Source organism: Diceros bicornis, chromosome 27 (genome assembly GCF_020826845.1).
Source record: "Diceros bicornis minor isolate mBicDic1 chromosome 27, mDicBic1.mat.cur, whole genome shotgun sequence".
In the NCBI taxonomy this organism is placed as follows: domain Eukaryota; kingdom Metazoa; phylum Chordata; class Mammalia; order Perissodactyla; family Rhinocerotidae; genus Diceros; species Diceros bicornis.
Genome location: NC_080766.1, coordinates 26,916,846 through 26,937,025, shown reverse-complemented (window position 1 = coordinate 26,937,025; position 20,180 = coordinate 26,916,846). Strand labels below are relative to the sequence as shown.

The following is a 20,180-nucleotide window of genomic DNA, read 5'->3' as shown; positions in this document are numbered from 1 at the left end:
TTAAACTCTTGAAGTCTTAGTTGCTTCTCTAAAAATGGAGATAATGATACAACCTACTCAAAAGGTCATTGTGAAGATGAAGCGATACAATGACTGTAAAGCATTTAGTCAGGGGTGGGCTCATGACCAGGGCTCAGTGGATGTTAGCCAGGTAGTAATGACATCAGTCACAAATACCTGCCGAGTACCTGTGAGTACCTGTACATCTGTCACATGTTGCACTTTTTGTCATTTTAAAAGTACAAGTCCAGATGCATTTACTGCTGTATAATCGAATCATTGTATAAATTAGTGGTTATCGAAAAACAGTACAAACCAAGTCAAAATAATTCTAATCTGTAAGTCATAAGTAACTGCTAAAAAGTATGCCAAAATGTTTCCTTGGAAATATTTTTCTAACATGTTTTATTAGTTTTTCTTTGGGTTAAGGAGAAAAATGCATTCTGAAACTGGTAAAAACTCTTTAAAACCCAAACAACTTTTTACCTTGTCAAGAATTTTTAGAGACCATTTTATACATAGATACGTTACTTTCTCACAGTTTTTATATCTCACTTTCCAAATTAGTGTTCCTTGAAATATACAAAATCATAAGTGTATATGTAAATGGTTTCTTGAAATACACAAGATCGTAAATGTATACATTTAGATAAATGTATACATAGTGTAAACACTTGTACAGGGCACCCTCGGGCCGGGCACTAGTTTGACTGTTTGATGTACACTAACTCACTGATTCCTCATAACAACCTTAGGAATAAGTATTGTCATCCTCCCCATTTACACCCCGGGGCATGGGTTTCAGGCAGGTGAAGTAACTTGCTCAAGGTTATTCAACAGTGGGTAGGCACAAGCATCCATGCTCTGAACCACTATGCTGGCCTGCCTGGCGTGGACGAGCAACATGAAGGAGCATAGCATTTTAAGACAACCAGGAACCTACACTGTGTATAGAACATTCTCATTTACGGAGAAATGGCACAAACATCATTTACGTCGTTTCATCTTATCCAAACATCAGCTTCACAATTGCTTTAAATCAGCTGTGTGATATTCTTCACTCATCTTTCCTCCGGCCAGTGCCTTATCCCCATCTACCCGTACATGGGTACTGTTTTTCAGAATCAGCCCAGATATTCACAGTCTGGCTTGAACCACACCACTTGATGGATGTTAAGCCTCTTTTTCTGGCGAGTGTGACCTCGTGTGTAAGGGTGAGAACTGTGCCTTTTGTTCGAAGCATTCTTCCACTTTGCTGAGAGTCTAGGAGTTGTGAGTGAGGATGTCAAACTGCTCGGACACGTGATGTGCTAATCTGAGGATAAATGTGCTTTTGGGAGGTTTTACTCGAGGCCCTGAATATTCTAAGCCCAAAGACAAGATTGATGGACAGAGCTTAAGTGTTTCATGGCAGGTGCAAATTACACAGCAGTGATCAAATTAAAAGTGTTATATTTCCTTGAGAGTCTGAGATAAAAGGGAGATATATATATATATATATATATGTGAAAGATGTAGTCAGTGAAAAGGTGGGATAAAGAGAGGCTTTTAAAATTTTAATATTTTTCCTTGAGAAAAAGTGTTTCACAATTTCTTATTCTATCCAATTTCAGCAAACACGTGACAGTTTTGAAGCCATTAAGATTAGTGAAAGACAAACACACATTCTCCAGTCAATTACACCGGTACTTACTTACTCTGACTCCCTTTGGACATAGAGGATATGAATTCACTGAGTCCAGCCGTGTCTTAAAAGATACATGAAAGTGAAGTGAAGTGGTAGTCACGCTGGAATCATAGAATTTCATCAGTTTAAGGGACTTTACAAATGACTCAGTCCCAGCCACCCATTTTAGAGATGAGAAAAAATGAGGCACATTTGCACAGAGTTGGGACTAGAGACCTGCCATGGTTCTCAGGCTGATGCTCTTTCCACAATACTAGGCTTCTGCACTGTGGGCTGGAGGCCTAACATCAAAGCTATAAAGCTGTTAAAATCAATAGATTCAGTTATGATTCATAGCGAATGACTCACAAAAATGTGGAGATGCCAATTAGTCAAGGACAGAGGTGCTCAGTCTAGGTGCAAGGTAGAGTCCCCACACCACCCTCCACCATTCACGCTATTTAGTCCTACTAGGTTTAGAATAGGGATTATGAACGTCCACCCCGGGAGGGTCATGGCTGAGATTTAAGGAAGCCCAGAGCCCGCTAACATGAATGCAAAATTGTGTGTGAGGATGTACGTTTTTTCTTTTTTAAATTTCTGGGAAAAGCATACATAAGTTCCATTAGATTTAGGTAGGAAAAAAGAGGTCTAAGACCTTTTTTTTTTAAAGAATTTGAACTTAAGAGTTTTTAAGAGTTACTCTAAAATGAAAAACCTCTTTTAAAGTGAATGGTAGATCTTCGTCATGACATAAATAGCTGATGAAAAAACTTTTCAAAAGTTAAAATGTAGGGCTTTTTTGGGTGGATTTTTTGATTCACAGAAGGCTGATTTGATGAGATATGAAGAAAGAGGAAAGTTATTAATTTTCCATGTTTGCCATTGTAAAGAATGGCAAAAGTCACAGCATGTTCTAACTAGTTTAAGTATTTATGTTACTGCAACTGAAATATCAAATGCCTAGCAAGTTCTGTTAGCCTTTCCTCTCACTTTTAAGATTCATGAGGGCAGGGCTGTGCTGTCTTGCTCGCTTCTGCCTCCTCTCCAGCATCTAGCATAGTGTCTGGCGCAGACAATGTGATGATGGCCTTCCCATAAAGAGAACGTGGCACTTAGGGATTTTGTTTTTTAAAGACCAATAAGTCATACTTTTTACACATGATTACTCAGGTAAAAACAAGAGTAGAAGTTTGTGCAAATTCTACACTGTTCTGCCTTGAAACAGTGTAGGGCTCAGCCAGTGCTCAGGTTTCTCTTTCTTAATATGTGTGGTTAGGATGCTCACGGGACCGGGTCTGTGCCAGGGTGAGCTGACCCACGGCGTGAAGGAACTGGGTTATTACAGGCCGTTACAGAGTAGTCCATGCAGCAGAAGTAATTACCAAGTATGCTTTGGTCCTCTGAAAGAAATCAGGGAGGCAGCAAAGTATATTGGAAAGGAGCCTGAACTGAGTCAAAGGCCCCACGGTCTGCACCCCCCATTCCACATCCCACATCCCACATCCCACATCCGTGCCTAAAAGCAGGCTTTCCACTAAGGACCTAGTGACCTTACAAGAGAAAACACAAATTCTCTGAGCCACAAGTCCTCACAGGCAAATGGGGATAATGCCACCTACCCTGCCAATTTCCTATCGATTGTCACTATCAAATTAGACAATGCGCAGGAAATTGCCTTGACAACTTTATAGCTCATATTACTGTTCACACAGATAAGCAATTACATACTTTAAACATATGCATTTTTAAAAGATCAGTGCTAGGATTATTCAAAGTTCAGCTGCCCTGCTTCATTTAGATTATACATTATGTTAAAGCCACATATAAAAAAGGTGCTACTTCTTTAGAGAGATGAGTAGAGATAAGAAGGAGTAACTTTGGCTTTGAAATAGCTACACAAGGTCATGTAAAAAGTATATCTCCACTTGACCTCATCTATTTGACACAAAATATAAGTGAAATTATGAGCATCATTAGATACTACTGGCTTCTTCAAATCACACGGGATCCTGGATCTGCTGTGTGATGTTGGAGAAGTAACTTCACCTCTCTGGGCCTCAGTTTCCTCATTTTTAAGGACTGGATTTTCCCTTGTATCTTCGTCAACTGTCAACTTCAGTATCTCCAGCTTTAATTTTATACATAATCAGCCCAATCTGCCTGCTTTAGATGATACAAAATGTAGAAGACCTGGTCCACCCTTGGGAGCTGTAAAATGTGGAGGACAGACACCCACAGAGGTTTTGTGAGAATAAAGAGAAGCAACGTGCTCTGCCAGAACGCACCCTGGCACAATGGGCGCAAAGAAACAGCAGCTCACCGAACGGTCGCTCAGTCCTCACGTCTATTAAATGAAGACGTTGATATCTACTAAGTTATGATTCTAGCTTCTATACCATTAAGGTCTATCAGTAGTTATTTTTTCAAAAGAAAATAGAAAAGACACGTGTTGTGAAGGCAGCCCCTTGTGATCCACCGTGTCCCGCAAGTGTGTTCTGCACACTTCTCGGGCCGCTGCAATAGCTAAGCGCGTCCAGGGCCACGGCACAGGTAAGGACGCCGCGGCGAAGCCCGGCGCCAGGTCTTCCGCGCGCTCCCCGCCCCTCGCCCCTTCCCCGCAGGAATCCACCCCCAGCGCCCCCTGGTCCCGGAAGGTGGCGGAGGGCGCCCCCCGACGGGCGCTCGGTGGCCACGTGCGCGCGCCCCCGCGCCCTGGCCGGCGGGGGCCGGTGGCGGCGCCGCCGCGGCCCGGCTCGTGGCGGAGCGCGGCGGGCGGAGGCCGGGGCAGAGTCGGCGTACCTGCGGGGCCGGGCGGCCTGCGATCGCTCCCGGCGCTGGCGCGCTGCGGCGCGGCTCCGCCGTCTGCTGGCTCCCGGGGCTGCCGGCGGCCCGACGTGGCCGGCCGCGCACAGGAAGCCCGCGCCTGCGAGCGGGCGACCCTTTTATAACCCACTTGTGACTCATAACCGACCAGGCGCCTTTTCTGCAAAACCCCCCGCCTCGCCCCCCTCCCGCCTGTTCTTGGAACCTACGGCTTGAAAAACTTTTTTTCTTTTTAAAGGAAAAGTCGAAAAAGCCCAGCGCCCCGAGGATTGGTGTTTTCCCCTTTCCCTTTCTCGTGGGTCATTGTGTGTGTGTGTGTGTGTGTGTGTGTTTCGCTCGACACACGCCGTGTACTTTCCTGCCCCCGCGCTGCCAGGCTCGGGCTCCAACCTTTGTTCTTCATGAAAAGGAAACGCATTCAAATGACGGCGGCCCAGACGTGTCGCCCGAGCGTTCCGTCGGCCCGAGGGGAAGTTGCTACTTTTTGCAACTGGGTGGCGGGGGTGTCTTGACACAATCCCTGCAGATGAGAAAGAGGAGGGAGCCGGAGAGAAGCAAGGGGGAGACTTTTCCTCCCCCACGGAATCAGCTGGATGCCAGCGGGTCCCCAAGAGAGGAGGAAATGGTCAAGTGACTCCTCCACGTGACCCCTCCCCTCGGTGCCCTTCAGGAGTCAGCGTTTGGACTGGGATGTACACCTCGGATCTGAGTACATTCGTGCCTCGCCTGTTACTCACATCTATACTTGGCGATGCGAGGATATAGGGCTGGAATCTTCCTTAATTTTGGCCTAAAATTCCCTTCTCACCCCCATCCCACGCCCCAGGATGTATTCCTGGAGCATATAGGACTTCAGTCGTTTTAATTTTGGTTTTATCACTTCCCTCTTTACCCTCCCCCATCCCACCAAAAGGAGGGCGTTTTCCTGGAGCCGGTCGTTTGACACATTGGATGGAAATGAATAAAATAGATGTAATAGATGGCACGTGTATACTGCAAGCCTGGTTGAGTAACTCATTCTTGAACTTCAGTTCAATAAACTTTTAGACCTTGAGGAGGAAGAAAGAAATATGAGGGGGAGGGAGGAGGAAGAGGGAAGTCAGGAATGGACTTAGCCTCATCAGCATGTGACTCATGCCTTTTTGTAGATAAGACGGGGCCACTGCTGGTTTCCAGCACATTTGCTATACTTGGATCTCCATCCCAAGGGCAGAACACATTTTAGAATAGTTTGTATTAAGCCATTGTCAGAAAATTAGTTTCTAGAAACCCTGCCTGCGTGTCAGGGCACATTTTCCTTAACTTACAGATGGCCCAGATTGGTTAAAGAACTTGGGAGCATTTAAAAACTCTCTGTTCTTAAGGCTTATATTTTTCCTCTTCCTTATAATTCAAAAAAGAACGACCAAAATGATAACAAGTAACATTTATAAAGCATGTACTATGTGCCAGGCCCTGTTCTATTTTTTTTTTTTTTTTTTGCTGAGGAAGATTGGCCCTGAGCTAACATCTGTGCCCATCAGCCTCTATTTTGTATATGGGTCCCTGCCACAGCATGGCCTGATGAGCGGTACGTAGGTCTACACCTGGGATCCAGGCCTTCGAACCCCAGGCAGCCAAAGCAGAGCACGTGATCATAACCGCTGTGCCACCTCCACCGGGCTGGCCCCAAGGCCCTGTTCTAAAACTCCTTACATGTATTAACTCTTTCAGTCCTCACTATGATCCTATGAGGGAGGGACACTGAGGCACAGAGAGATGAAGCACTTTGCCTTAGGTCATAGTAAGAAGTCAAGCTGAGATTTAAAGCCAGTTCCGCCCCAGGCCTGTGGCTCCATAGTCCACTCTCCCTGCTTGCTGGATCTAGTTGCATCTGGGAGCTGAGGAGCAGTGCAGTGTGCAGGGGGGAAAGAATCATGATCCCTACCAGGCTACAGACACCTGCAAAGCCTTTCCAAATTTCCCTTTTCTCATGTTAGGTCCTAGTTTGGGCCACCCACTGATGGTAGACAGATAAATGGTTTTTGGGAGTCAAACTGATTTGCATTTTATACTAGTTCTAGCTTTGAGACCTGGGGGTTAAGCTCTCTGTGCCTCGGTTTCCTCATCTGTAAAATGAGGATAATAATGTCTTCTATTAGGGATGCTATGGAGTGAATTGTGTCCCCTCCAAATTTGTATGTTGAAACCCCAACCCCTAAAGTGACTGTATGAGGAAATAGGGCCTGTGAGGAGGTGGTAAATTTTTAATGAAGTCATAAGAGTGGGGCCCTAATCTGATAGTGCTGGTGCCCTTGTAAGAAGAGGAGGAGACTCCAGAGCTCTCTCTCTCCACACTTGCACGAAGAAGAGGTCACGTGAGCACACAGGGTGGCCTCCACGAACCAAGAAGAGGGTCCTTACCAGAAACCAAATCCTGCTTGACCCTGATCTTGGACTTTCCAACCTCCAGAACTGTGAGAAAATAAATTGTTTAAGCCAGCCGTCTATGGCATTTTGTTATGGCAGCCTTGTCAGACTAAGACAGGGATATCATGATTCAATAAGATGATGGATACAGAGTGCCTGCTCCACACGAAAGCTTGAGAAAGGAAGGGCCACTTGCTGGCCCAAGTATTGTCCCATGGATGTTGTTATGGGTTGAATTGCATCTCCCTCAAATTTACATGTTGAAGTCCTAACCCCCAGTCCCTTAGAATGTGACCTTATCTGGAAATGGGGTCACTGCAGATGTAATTAGTTAAGATGAGCTCATACTGGACACCTAATCCAATATGACTGGTGTCCTTATAAAAAAAAGCCATACGTGCAGAAAGAGACATGCATAGAGGGAAGCTGATGTGAAGAGACACAGAGAGAAGCTGGCCATCTATAAGCCAAGGGCAGAGGCCTGAAGCAGATCCTTCCCTCACAACCCTCAGAAGAAACCAGCCCTGCTCATACCTTGATTTTGGACTTGTAGCCTCCAGAACTGTGAGACAGTAAATTTCTGTTGCTTAAACCATCCAGTTGGTGGTACTTTGTTGCTGCAGCCCAAGCAAACTAATCCAGGTGTGTGTCCAGGGCTGATTTCACTAGTATCCTGTTTTTTTTTTTTTTGTTTGTTTTTTGGGAGAAAGATCAGCCCTGTGCTAACATCCATGCTAATCCTCCTCTTTTTGCTGAGGAAGACCGGCTCTGAGCTAACATCTATTGCCAATCCTCCTCCTTTTTTTTCCCCAAAGCCCCAGTAGATAGTTGTATGTCATAGTTGCACATCCTTCTGGTTGCTGTATGTGGGACGCAGCCTCAGCATGGCCGGAGAAGCAGTGCGTTGGTGCGCGCCCGGGATCCAAACCCGGGCCGCCAGCAGTGGAGCGCGTGCACTTAACCACTAAGCCACGGGGCCGGCCCTCCACTAGTATCCTTGTTCCTCCTCATGCCCACCTGAGGCTGAGCAGGTCAGACCAAAGACCTCCCAAATAAGAGTGACACTTCATGATATTACTTATTATAGAGAATGATGACTAGATCGTGGCAACAGCAGAACCGCATACCAATGAAGAAGTCTTGCTGTGAACACCAGATGTTCATGACGTGCCACAAAACCCACAATAATCACAGGGAATGATGAGGAACCAGCCTACCATCTCTCTCCTTAAAAAATTAATCCTGGAAAAAATTAAAAATAGTTCCTGGAGGTTTAGAACTAAGCTCGTCTTGAAGCTCGCCCCTTTGGAGGAATATAAGAGAGAGACACTTCTGAGTGGCTAATCCTTTTTAGATGGTGGCTGAAGCAAATCGGCTGACGTTTCAGGTTTGCACAGCTTCTTGAAGGTAGCCCAAGGTTTCGGTTCACTCTTTCCGCTGTGGGACAGTAGAATGGAGATAACTCATTACTCTGTGAACTTGTGGATGCTCTCTGTCCCTGGGGAAGAAGTGGTTGAATTGGCTTCCTCTAGACCCCGTCAGTGGCGTAACCATAATTAATGCCTGCGCCAAAAATTGTTGCTTCCATAAGACGTTAAACTTAATAAACGGCGTTTGTTTTTATTTCTCACACGCAAAGCATCAGAAGTTGGTTTTTTTTTTTTCCTGCCGTAATTTAATTTTTATTCCTTTCGCTGTCTATAACATCCTGGAAGCTCAAATCTGAAGTCTGTGTTTTTCTCATCCACATTTCCTCTGGAAATGGGTTACTGGTTTAGAATGTTATGCGACACTCGTAAATGCTGGGACACCTTTTCCTGGAGACGGTAAAGGAGTGACCTTTTTTTTTTTCCCTTCAAGTCTCTTTTTGCCAAAAAGATGAAATTTACAAATTGCAGAGAATTAGCCTTTCAACTTGATCTTTCCCGTTCACTCCCTCCCAAAGCACAGTGGACTGAAGGCAAACCTCTGAATGGGAGAGTAGTGTTTATTGCAACCAGTTATGGGTTCTGTTTATCTATGCTTAACTGTGTAATCATTTGTATGCACCAACTGTCTCATGAGAATCCTTTTGTCTATATATACACCCGCCTTCTATCTATAGATAACTTCTTTTATAACCCTAATAGTTAAACCTTTTGGTATTGAAGATTTTTTGCTTTTGGCCCACTTTTTCTTTTTTTATGTTTTGGGAAGCCAGGTTGTCATAGTCTGTTGGAGAATTTCATATAATGGAGGAAGAGTTAGGGTCTCGGGACTGAACTGAGATTCTGAAAATATTTCGGTTCATGAACAACGTGGGCAAGGAACCGTTCTGCTTCCCTGTCTACCGTCACCGCATATAGAGCAAATTCCTCCGTCACCCCCCCCCCGCCCCCGGCACTCACTTCGCTCAGTATCTGACCTCAGCCCTGTTCTTATCTCTGCTGGCCTGGCCCAGTGTTCTCAGCTTCAGTTGGTGAATTGATGAATCACTCGTAGTAAATCACTTTCCACCGTCTTTTCTTTTTTTTCTTGCTCCCTGAAATGAACAGGGAGACTTCTCTTAGCACCAGCACTGTCTGTTCTTGTGTTCTGTTTCTGCCTGAAGACCAATGTCTACAAACCAGGCACCTAGACCCCTGCAGACTCAGTGCCACTCAGATGTTGCTCACTGTCTTAGTCAGCTCTGGCTGCCATAATAATACTGTAGACTGGGTGGTTTAAACAGTACTCATTTATTTCTCATAGTTCTGGAGGCTGGGAAGTCCAAGTTCAGGGTGCTGGCCAATTTGGTTCCTGGTGAAGACTCGCTTCCTGGCTTGCAAATGGCTGCCTTTTCACTATGTCCTCACATGGCCTTTCCTTGGTGCATGTACGCAGAGAAAGAGCGAGATCTCTCTCTCTCTCTCTCTCCTCATAAAACCACCAGTCCTGTCGGATATGGATCCTACCCTTATGACCTCATTTAAGCTTAATTACTTCTTAAAAGCCCTATCTCCAAATACAATCACATTGGTGGTTCGGGCTTCAATATATGAATTTTGGGGAGATGCAATTCATTCCATAGTATTCCGTCTCTGACCCTCTAAAATTCATATCCTTCTCCCATGCAAAATATATCCATTCTATCCCAATAGCCCCCAAAGTCTTAATTCATTCCCACATCAACTCTAGAGTCTAAAGTCCAAAATCTCATCTAAATATCACTTGATTCGGGTATAGATGAGATGTAAGGTAAGATTCATCTTAAGGCAAAATTCCTCTCCAACTGTGAACCTGTGAAACAAGACAAGTTATGTGCCTCCAAAATACAGTGGTGGGACAGGCATAGGATAGACATTACCACTGCCAGAGGGAGAAATAGGAAAGAAGCAACGGCTTGCAAGCAAGTTCAGAACATAGCATGGCAAATTCCATTCGAGTTTAAGGCTTGAGAGTAATCCTCTTTGGTTCAATGCTCTGCCCTGCATGTCCACTGGGGTGGCATGTCACCCCTTTGGCTCTAGCTGGGGGTCCCACCCCTGAGGCTCTGTGGGGCAGAGGTCCTATCCCCAAGGCTCTGGGTGACCCTGCCTTCAAGGCTCTGTCAGCAGTTCAACTCCCAGAGCTCATGTCTCACAGTTCTGGAAGCTGGGAAGCCCAAGATCAAGGTGCCAGCGGATTCCGTTCCTGGTTCCTGGGTCTTTTTCTGGCTTACAGATGGTCACCTTCTTCCTATGTCATCACGTGGCCTTTCCTTGGTGTGTGCACATGGAGTGCTCTCTCTTTCTCTCTTTCTCTCTTTCTGTTCTTCTAAGGTCACTAATTCTATCAGATTAGGATCACACCCTTATGATCTCATTTAACCTTAATTACCTGCTAAAGGCCCCATCTCCAAATACAATCACATTGGAGGCTAGAGCTGCAACATGAATTTTGAGGGGACATAATTCATCCCATAGCACTCACTGACTATGATAATGGTGTTTGGTTTTCTCCTTGTATTCTTTCACATAAATAAAATAATCCCAGTTTTCTCTTTACAGAGATTTATTTTTAAATTATTTAAATATTCCCAGTGGCTCCTTTGCACCCTCTTCTGCAGTTGCAGGCCTGTTTGAAGAACAGTACTCTAATTCATTCTGTTGAGTATAATTTAAGAATGACCCCAGTGCTGGGCCTAGGGAATGGGAAAAAGTGGATCCAAGAGAGAAGCACAAGTAGTGACAGTGAACAGTGGAAATGAGAGCTAGTCTTGAGCTGCAAGGTTATCATTGGTGGAGACAAATGGGTAATAGACATAGTAGAGAAATACCCAGAAGATAACTTAGCATTCCTGTATTTAGTAGGAAACACACGCACACACATGACTCAATGTGTTCCAGGTTCAATTATCTCTGAAATAGCAACAAAATCCTTTTGGGTGATTTCTATTATTAAATAAATGTAATAGAAAGACCTTATTTTCCCACATACTATATTCACCCAAGCCTCAGAGGACTGTGTGGCTAAAATTTTCCCTTTCATAGAATTGACCAATATCCTTGATATTAGAAATGGAGCTTTAGTCATGCTGATTTCTATCTTACTTTTTGAACACAGCTTTTCATTAGAGTTCCATATATTTATTCTTCCAAAAAGTCTTCCCTGATTTCTCCAGCCTTCACAGTCTAAACTTTTTGTCCTAACTCTTATGGCACTGATGCCCAGATTTCTCTATTATTAGCTTTTGTATTTAATAGTGTATCACTTGATTTCATTATTTAGCTGCATTCTCAGTGTTTGTTTTTGTCTTGAGGATGAAAATGTAACATCTTCAAGAATTGGATGTATGTTTTAGTTACTAAATTACTATTTCTCATAATACTTAGCATAGTACTTAGTGTTAAGCACAGAGTAGTTAATTAATAAGTCCTGAATTAAATTAACTTTGCTAGGAGACAACAGGTCAACAGAAGGATAGCAAGTGTATATATTCGATGGTAATCTAAACAGGAGTACAATTTTGAGTCAACCAATTGAAGGTCTATGGATGCTGATAAAGCATTTAGAATACACTAAAGTATTTGGTATATTTTTGTAAATGTATATTAATAAAATTGCATTGATTCGTGAATGCCTTACTTGAAGAATAACAGAAATTAATTTTCAAGAATAGCAGAAATTAGTTTTCAGGTGAAAATGCTCAGAGCTTTTGATGTACATGGCCAAATTTATTGCTCTCTAGTCTTTTTCATCTCAGTAATTAGTGCCGCCATCCACATTATTGCTCAAGCATCCTTGCTTTCTTGCTTTCTCTTACTCCACATATCCAATTCATTAAAAGTTCTGTAGACTCTACCTCTAAACCATCATCTGACCCCACCTACTTCTGTCCATCTCTATTGCTACCACCCTAGTGCTAGCCACCATCCTCTTTTGCTTAGTCAACTGTCTTGCTTCCCCTTTTCCCCTCCTGTAATGCATACATAGCCAGGGTGGTCTTCTAAAAACCTAAGTCAGATGTCACATCCTTACTCTAAACTCGGCAATAGCTTGTCATTGCACTCAGAAGAAATTCCAAACTTCCAACCTAGTCTGCAAAGTTCTATTCCATCTAGGCTCCACTCAGCCCTTGGACCTCATCTCCCATGCATTTCCCATTCTTATTGTATTTCAGCCACAGTGGCCTTACTTTTATTCCTGGAATTCATTGACCCTGCCTCTATCTTAAGAATTTGCACTACCGTGACCACTGTGCTCTGTCCGACTTTACGTTCTCTAAGCAACAAGAGAGAAGTTTCTGAGAAGATAAGCAAACAAAACTGTGGGACGGACACTTTTGCTAACCCTGGTCCTCTAGGGGAATAAACTTCACTGTTCCTAGTAAAGTGGAATTTCTCCCCGTGGTTAAGCTGGGCGGGAGACCCACATGACTTCTCTGAAAAGGTAATGTAAACCTTTTCAGAGGTTTTAGTGCATCTTTACAAATAAGTTGGCTTCTTTGTGAGGACATAGTGATCCAAAGGAGGTCAAGGATGAGTAAAGAGAGAGATCTGAGGAATGTAGCTTGATAGAGATCAGAATCTTGTTCTACCACATATGCCTTCTACCTCAAAGCAGAGGAAGCAAATACCCCTGGTGCTGGATAGCCAGTTCCTAGGTCCCGGGTCATTGCTGTTCCCAGCACTTGTCTTCTGCTCTAAGAATTAACACATTTTACACAGTAGGAGTATATCTGAAGCCCCACAGAATCCTCGATGCTCAGAGATTAAATTTTCTTTCCCATAGGATAATCCAGTTTTCACGAAGTGACCATTTCCTCAGTTTCATGCCGAAAGTGTTCAGTGTCTTGAGTACTCATTTCCTGGGTATTGGCAAAATAGGACAGATCTTCCTCAACTTATGATGGGGCTACATCCCAATAAATCCATCATAAATTGAAAATATCGTTGTCGAAAATGCTTTTAATACACCTAACCTACCGAACAACATAGCTTAGCCTAGTCTACCTTAAATGTACTCAGAATACTTACATTAGCCTACAGTTGGGCAAAGTCATCTAATACAAAGCTTATTTTATAATAAAGTGTTGAATATCTCATGTACTTTAGTAAATACTGTACTGAAAGTAAAAAACAGAATGGTTGTATGGGTACAGGAGGGTTCTAAGTGTATCATTTGTTTATCCCATGATCACATTGCTGAATGGGAGCTGTGGCTCTCTGCTGCTGCTCACATCATGAGAAAGTATCGTACACATATTGCTAAGCCAGGAAAAGATGAAAATTGGAAATTTGAAGTATAATTTCTACTGAATGCATATCGCATTTGCACCATTGTAAAGTCGAAAAATTGTTAAGTTGAACCATTGTAAGTCGGGGCCCATCTGTAGATCTAATGCTAGCATTCTCTTAATGCAAATTTAAGCAGTGCATTAGTCAGGGTTCTCTAGAGAAACAGAACCAATAGGATATTTGTAAGTGCGTATGTATGTATGTGTATGTATTTGTATATGTATGAAAGATATATTTATTTTAAGGAATTGGCTCATATAATTGCAGATGCTGGCAAGTCTAAAATTTGCAGAGCAGGACAGCAGGCTGAATACCCAGGGAAGCGTTGATGTTGCAGTTCAAGTCCAAAGGCAGTCTGCTGGCAGAATTCCCATTTCCTCCGGGGGAGGTCAGTAAGGCCATCGACAGATTGTCTGAAGCCCAAGCACATTATGGAGGGTAACCTGCTTGACTCAAAGTCTACTGATTTAAATGTTAATTCATCTAAAAAAAAAAAAAAACCTTCACAGAAACATCTAGGATATTCTTTGACCAAATATCTGGGTACTATGGCCTAGCCAAGTTGACACATAGAATTAATCATCAAAAGTGGTTTGGGTTCAGACCACAGATATTCCTTCTCACCTCCCAATTCAAACACAGCGTCCCAAGGTGGTAATGGGAGAGTCCCCTAAGTGTGTTTGTGCTCACATGGAAGGTTACAGATTCTGGTGGGGAGGGCCTTTGTTGCTCCCTACACCATACGCCAACATCACAGGGCTAGAATGTCTTTAGAAGGCAATGTCACAAAAAGCCTAAAGTGAGGTAAATCCTCAGCAAGGTGGCTAATCAGAGAGGCACTGCTTCCCACAAGCTGCTCATTTCTAGGATGTCACTGTGCTGATGTGACCTTGTGAGGACACATCACAAGGTCACATCCTTGTGAGGACAGCTTATGGCAGGACTCGTATCCCCCACCAGGTACCTCTGAGGACTCAGGGAGCAACCTATCCATGGGCTGCCCCACAGAGGTCCACCCTTCCCACTCCCACCTGTAGTGAGTTGTTGTAGTTACATATTTTAAAACAAAAGTTTATTACTATATGTATATTTAATAGTGACAAATTACAGTTTCACTATTGAATGCCACATGTTGTACTTTGACTCTTATCATTTCCTCAGAGCTACCAGCAAAGGGTGGCATGACGTTCGGGAACTACACAAAATTTGGAATGCTCCACGAACTTGCGTGTCATCCTTGCACAGGGGCCATGCTAATGTTCTGTGTGTCATTCCAATTTTAGTGTATGTGCTACTGAGGTGAGCACAAGAGTCCTTTACTTATAAGTTATTTAACATTGTAATCTCTGTCTTTTTTTAATATATTATATGCATATTATATGCATAATATACACACACACAATCAGGCAAAATGCTATGTAGATAATAAACAAAAGATGCTTAAATATAATAGAAAAGAAAGGACTAATAACTACAAAATGATCTCAGTCTGCTCTCCATGTGAAGAAGTAATTGTTCTTTATCTTTTATATATTCTACTCAGATAGCAAAAATTTCATTCGGCTTTACCTTATGAATTCTTTCAACTTTCGAGCGCTTGTTAACTTTGTGCTTTTACGCTGCCCCTTATCATGCTCCTGGCTTGTTTTAAGTTAAACAACAAGGACTCTTTATTCAGGAAGTACTCAAGTTCTTAATGATTATAATTTATTGTCTGCTCTGTTTATTTTAAAATACTGCATCGTCACTTTGTTAAAGAAATAGCTAAGGCTATATTTATCTTTTGTTAGTAGGACCAATCTTCTCTAACAATAATTTTTGATATTGCCTTCCCAAGATCAGATGCTAAATTCAGAAAAATAAAAGTGTCAGGTGTCTTTGACACCCAATTCATCCTTGATGCTTCCCAGGTGGTTTCCAGGCAGCACTAAAGGTTTAGCCCCTCATTTTATAAAAGGAGAATGCTGTAAATATAGAAATGTATTTGGTATGCTCCATATTTTTAAATTATCTCAACAATATTATAAGAGCTATTCTATAGTTTAGAGATAAACACTGAAAGTTAGTGAATTAAAAAAGGTACATAGAAAATGTATATATAAACATGTTTCAGTGATGTATACCTTTTTTTTTAGGATGGGTAGAAATATACTCCTACTCACGTGCAAGAACTGACACAAAGATGCAACAGAGTTATAAGAAAATTTCATTTCTAAGTGAAAATAATTCCATTAGTGACCATTGTGGCTCATACTTTAGAGGTCAAATTGAAAAGTCCTCAAGATTTGTCAACGTGTTTGCAGTCTACAAAACATTTTCTAATATGTAATTATGCTTTACCATGATCTGAGTCCTTAAGAAATAATATAGGCCCACATACTTATATGTTACCCAAATAGAGGACTTCCCTCTTCTCCAGTCTGTATTTTTCAGTTACTGTAATCGGTTAACCCAAGCCATTCAGTGATGTGGCTTCTGCTTTCCCTTCACACTGCTAGAAGGCCTCTACCATAAGCTACAGGCTAGTGATTGTGTCTTCTGAAAGAGACACCCAAGAAAGGCTGACTTAGAACCATAGAGTAAAGGGCTGTACCAAGACTCTAAGTCTCAGGATTTATAGGAATATTTCGATCCGTGAACAAATGCCTTCCTGATAGAAAGTAGACTGCTAACCCCAGATCAACAGAACAGATGACTTCCAGAAGTAGACTGCCAACCTATGACCATTGGAAAAATTATTATTAACAGGAGGTAAATGAAACTGATGAGAAAAATCGCCTGTCTACTTTTTAAAATTTTGGCTACTTTTCTTGGTAATCTAAATTTGCAGTTTTAACTCTTAAAGTCCTTTGTTCTCTTTTTGTTGTTTCTCCAACCTTTAAATGATCACTCTTGCTGTATTTACATCTTGTCTTTACCACTATACTTGAAATCGTATTCACAAATTATCCTAATTGAGAAATGTATAAAAGAATTCAAGAAGTTCTATCCCATTGGGTCAATTTGTAGAAAACAGAAGATCCAACCTCATATGCAGAAAAGGTGTGTATAGATTAGTCTATAAACAACTTTGGCCCCCAGAAGAAATAAATTGTGTGTGAACACTAATATAATCTTTCAGGGAGTTAAATATTCTGGGACCATGTGTCTACTGGGCAAGCGTCCAAGGGTGAACAAGAGAATCCAGGACAAGTTACATATTCTTTTTTTTTTTTTAAGACTTTATTTTTTTAAAAGAAGCTTTAGGGTCACAGCAAAATTGAGAGGAAGGTACAGGGGTTTCACATATACCCCCTGCTTCCACACATGCATCTCCTTCTTCATTATCAACATCCCTCACCAGAGTGGTACATTTGTTACAATTGATGGATCTACAATAATACCTCACAGTCACCCCAAATCCATAGTTTACCTGAAGAGTTCACTGTTGGTATTGTACATTCTATGAGTTTGGACAAATGACAATGACATGTATCAATCATTATAGTATCATACAGAGTAGTTTCATTGTCCTAACAATTCTCTGTGTTCTGCCTATTCATCCCTACCCCCCACCCCAAGCCCTGGAAACCACTGATCTTTTTACTGCCTTCATAGTTTTGACTTTTCCAGAATGTCATATAGTTGGAATCATACAGTAAGAAGGCTTTTCAGATTGGCTTCTTTCACTTAGTAATACGCATTTAAGGTTCCTCCATGTCTTTTCATGGCTTGATAGCTCACTTCTTTTAAGTGCTGGATAATATTCCATTGTCTGGATGTACGACAGTTTATCTATTCCCCTGTTGAAGGACATCTTGGTTGCTTCCAAGTTTTGGCAATTCCAAAGAAAGTTGCTATAAACATCCATGTACAGGTTTTTGTGTGATATAAATTTTCAACTCCTTTGGGTAAATACCAAGGAGTATGATTGCTCGATTATATGGTAAGAATATGTTTGGTTTTGTAAGAAGCTGCCAAACTGTCTTCCAAAGTGGCTGTACGATTTTGCATTCCCACCAGCAATGAAAGAGAGTTCCTTTTGTTCCACATCCTTGTCCGCCTTTGGTGGTATTGATGTCAGTGTTCTGGATTTTGGTCATTCTAACTGGTGTGTAGTGGTATCTCATTGTTGTTTTTATTTGCATTTCCCTGAAGACATATGATATGGAGCATCTTTTCATATGCTTAGTTGCCATCTATATGTCTTCTTTGGTGAGGTGTCTGTTAAGATCTATGGCCCATTTTTTAATCAGTTTGTTTATTTTCTTATTGTTGAGTTTTAATAGTTCTTTGTATGCTTTGAATAACAGTCTTTCTTCAGATATGTCTTTTACAAATATTTTCTCTTGTGTTCTCATTCTCTTGACATTGTCTTTCACAGAGCAGAAGTGGTCTTTTTTTAAATTTTTTTTGTGAGGAAGACTGGCTCTGAGCTAACATCCATTGCCTATCCTCCTCTTTTTGCTGAGGAAGATTAGCCGTGAGCTAACATCTGTGCCCACCTTCCTCTATTTTGCATGTGGGATGCATGGCTTGATCAGTCTTGCATACGTCCGTGCCCGGGATCCAAACCCGCGAACCCCAGGCCATTGAAGCGGAGCGAGCAAACTTAACCACTACACCACCAGGCCGGACCCCTGAGCAGAAGTTTTTAATTTTAATAAAGTTCAGCTTGTCAATTATTTCTTTCATGGATCATGCTTTTGGCGTTGTATCTAAAAAGTCATTGCTATACCCAATATCATCTAGATTTTCTCTTATGTTATCTTCTAGAAGTTTTATATACATTATACATAATTATGCTTTACCATCATCTGAATCCTTATACAATTTTGCATTTTAAATTTAAGTCTAGGCTACATTTTGAGTTAACTTTTGTGCATGTTGCATACTCTGAAGTTTTAAAAAATCTGTTATGTAACAGGCAAATTTGGCTCTAGAAATGGCTGTGTAATTAGTTACGTGTGTACCTAATTATGAGATTTCTGGGGTTATAAGAAGCCCAGTACCGCGAGGGTACTAAGATCATTTTTTGTCTCATCCCAGTGAAAGAAGCTATAGCGCCCCCTTCTTGCTGCAGCTGATTACCCATTAGTTTTACCGCTCCTGTCTCTCTAGGTTATGTGAATATGGGATCTGAATGCAGTGTGGGTTTTTCTGTCATTGTTCTTATTCTCTTCTCCATTACTGCATTACTATCTTCTGTAATAAAACTTTTGCTTTAATTTGCTGGAGTGTTAAGTGCCTTCATTTGCTCTCATCAAAATTATCTAATGGAATAGGGTCCAAGCATTGTGGCTGACCATGACTGATTGTGTTATGCACTAGGCTGTGGTTGGTTTCCATGGAGCAAATAGTTTAATAGCACCAAACCTGTGGATTAGTGTTCACAGGGGAAAATTCATGGGAACATGGGCAGTAGCAGATGTAAGGGTTTCTTGTTGCCATTCACACAGGAACCTGATAGGGCAAGATGTTAGATTCTGGGAGAATGGCATTGACCTCTGGGCTCTGAGGCTTTAAGCATTGTGACTAGGGAAGCACTTGGCATTCTCTTGATGTGATCAGGGGTCAGAGTCCCATCCTTATGGTTGCAGCTATATGATATAACAAGCTAGTGACAGAATTCATCACATTAACCTTCATAGTCGGGGAAGCATAAACCTCTTTCCTTGCATGTTCTGGGTGGGGTGGCTTGGTAAGCAGATAATGGCCCCCTCAAAGATGTCCTCCTCCTACTGCTTGGAACCTGTGAATATGTTATGTCAAATGGCAAGTGAGAATTAAGATTGTAGATGGAATTAAGTTTGCTAATCAGCTGACCTTAAAACTAGGAGATTATTCTGGATTATTCAGGTGGGCCCAATGTGATCACAAGGGTCATTTAAATGTGGAAGAGGGAAGCAGAAAAGTTAATAGAGTAATGTGAAAAAGACATGACTGGCCATTATTGGCTTTGAATATGCAAGGGGACCATGAACCGAGGGATGTGGGCAGCTTCTAGAAGCTGGAAAAGGCAAGAAAACAGACTCTTCCCTAGAGCCTCCAAAAGGAATACAGCTCTGCTGACCCATTTTAGAATTTTGCCATCCAGAACTGTAAATTAATAAATCTATGTTGTTTTAGGCCATTAAGTTTGTGGGAATTTGTTACAGCAGCATAGGAAACCGAGACAGATGGAGTTGCTGAGGTATAAACCTCATGCTTGACCAGAATTGATTCCCTTAAGTGGCTGGGTTGTATCCAGTTGTCACAGAGCTTTGCAGAGGCCAGCTCCTTCCCCCTGCAGGTGACAATTCTTGGACAAGTCAACCCTTATCATTAACTCTTACCTCTCACTAATACTCCTAATTCAAATTTAGAACTACACAATATTACTTAACTTTGATGTTACACCTGCATTTCTTCTTTCTTATGTCAAATATCCTGGCTCCCAAAAGCGTCAACATTACCATGTCTGCTTTATCCTACTACACACGCAGACACACACAGAAACACACACACACGCACACACACACACACACACACACTCCAGAACGTATAACACCAATACTATTGCT

At 42.1% G+C, this 20,180-nt stretch overlaps 1 non-coding gene across 1 annotated transcript; it reads right to left on the bottom strand.

Moving 5' to 3' along the window:
• Nucleotides 1-14,838: 14,838 nt before the first annotated feature.
• LOC131393045 (U6 spliceosomal RNA) lies at nucleotides 14,839-14,945 on the bottom strand. The gene has a single exon (XR_009215836.1). It is a non-coding gene; the product is annotated as a U6 spliceosomal RNA (small nuclear RNA).
• Between the last annotated feature and the right edge of the window lie 5,235 nt (nucleotides 14,946-20,180).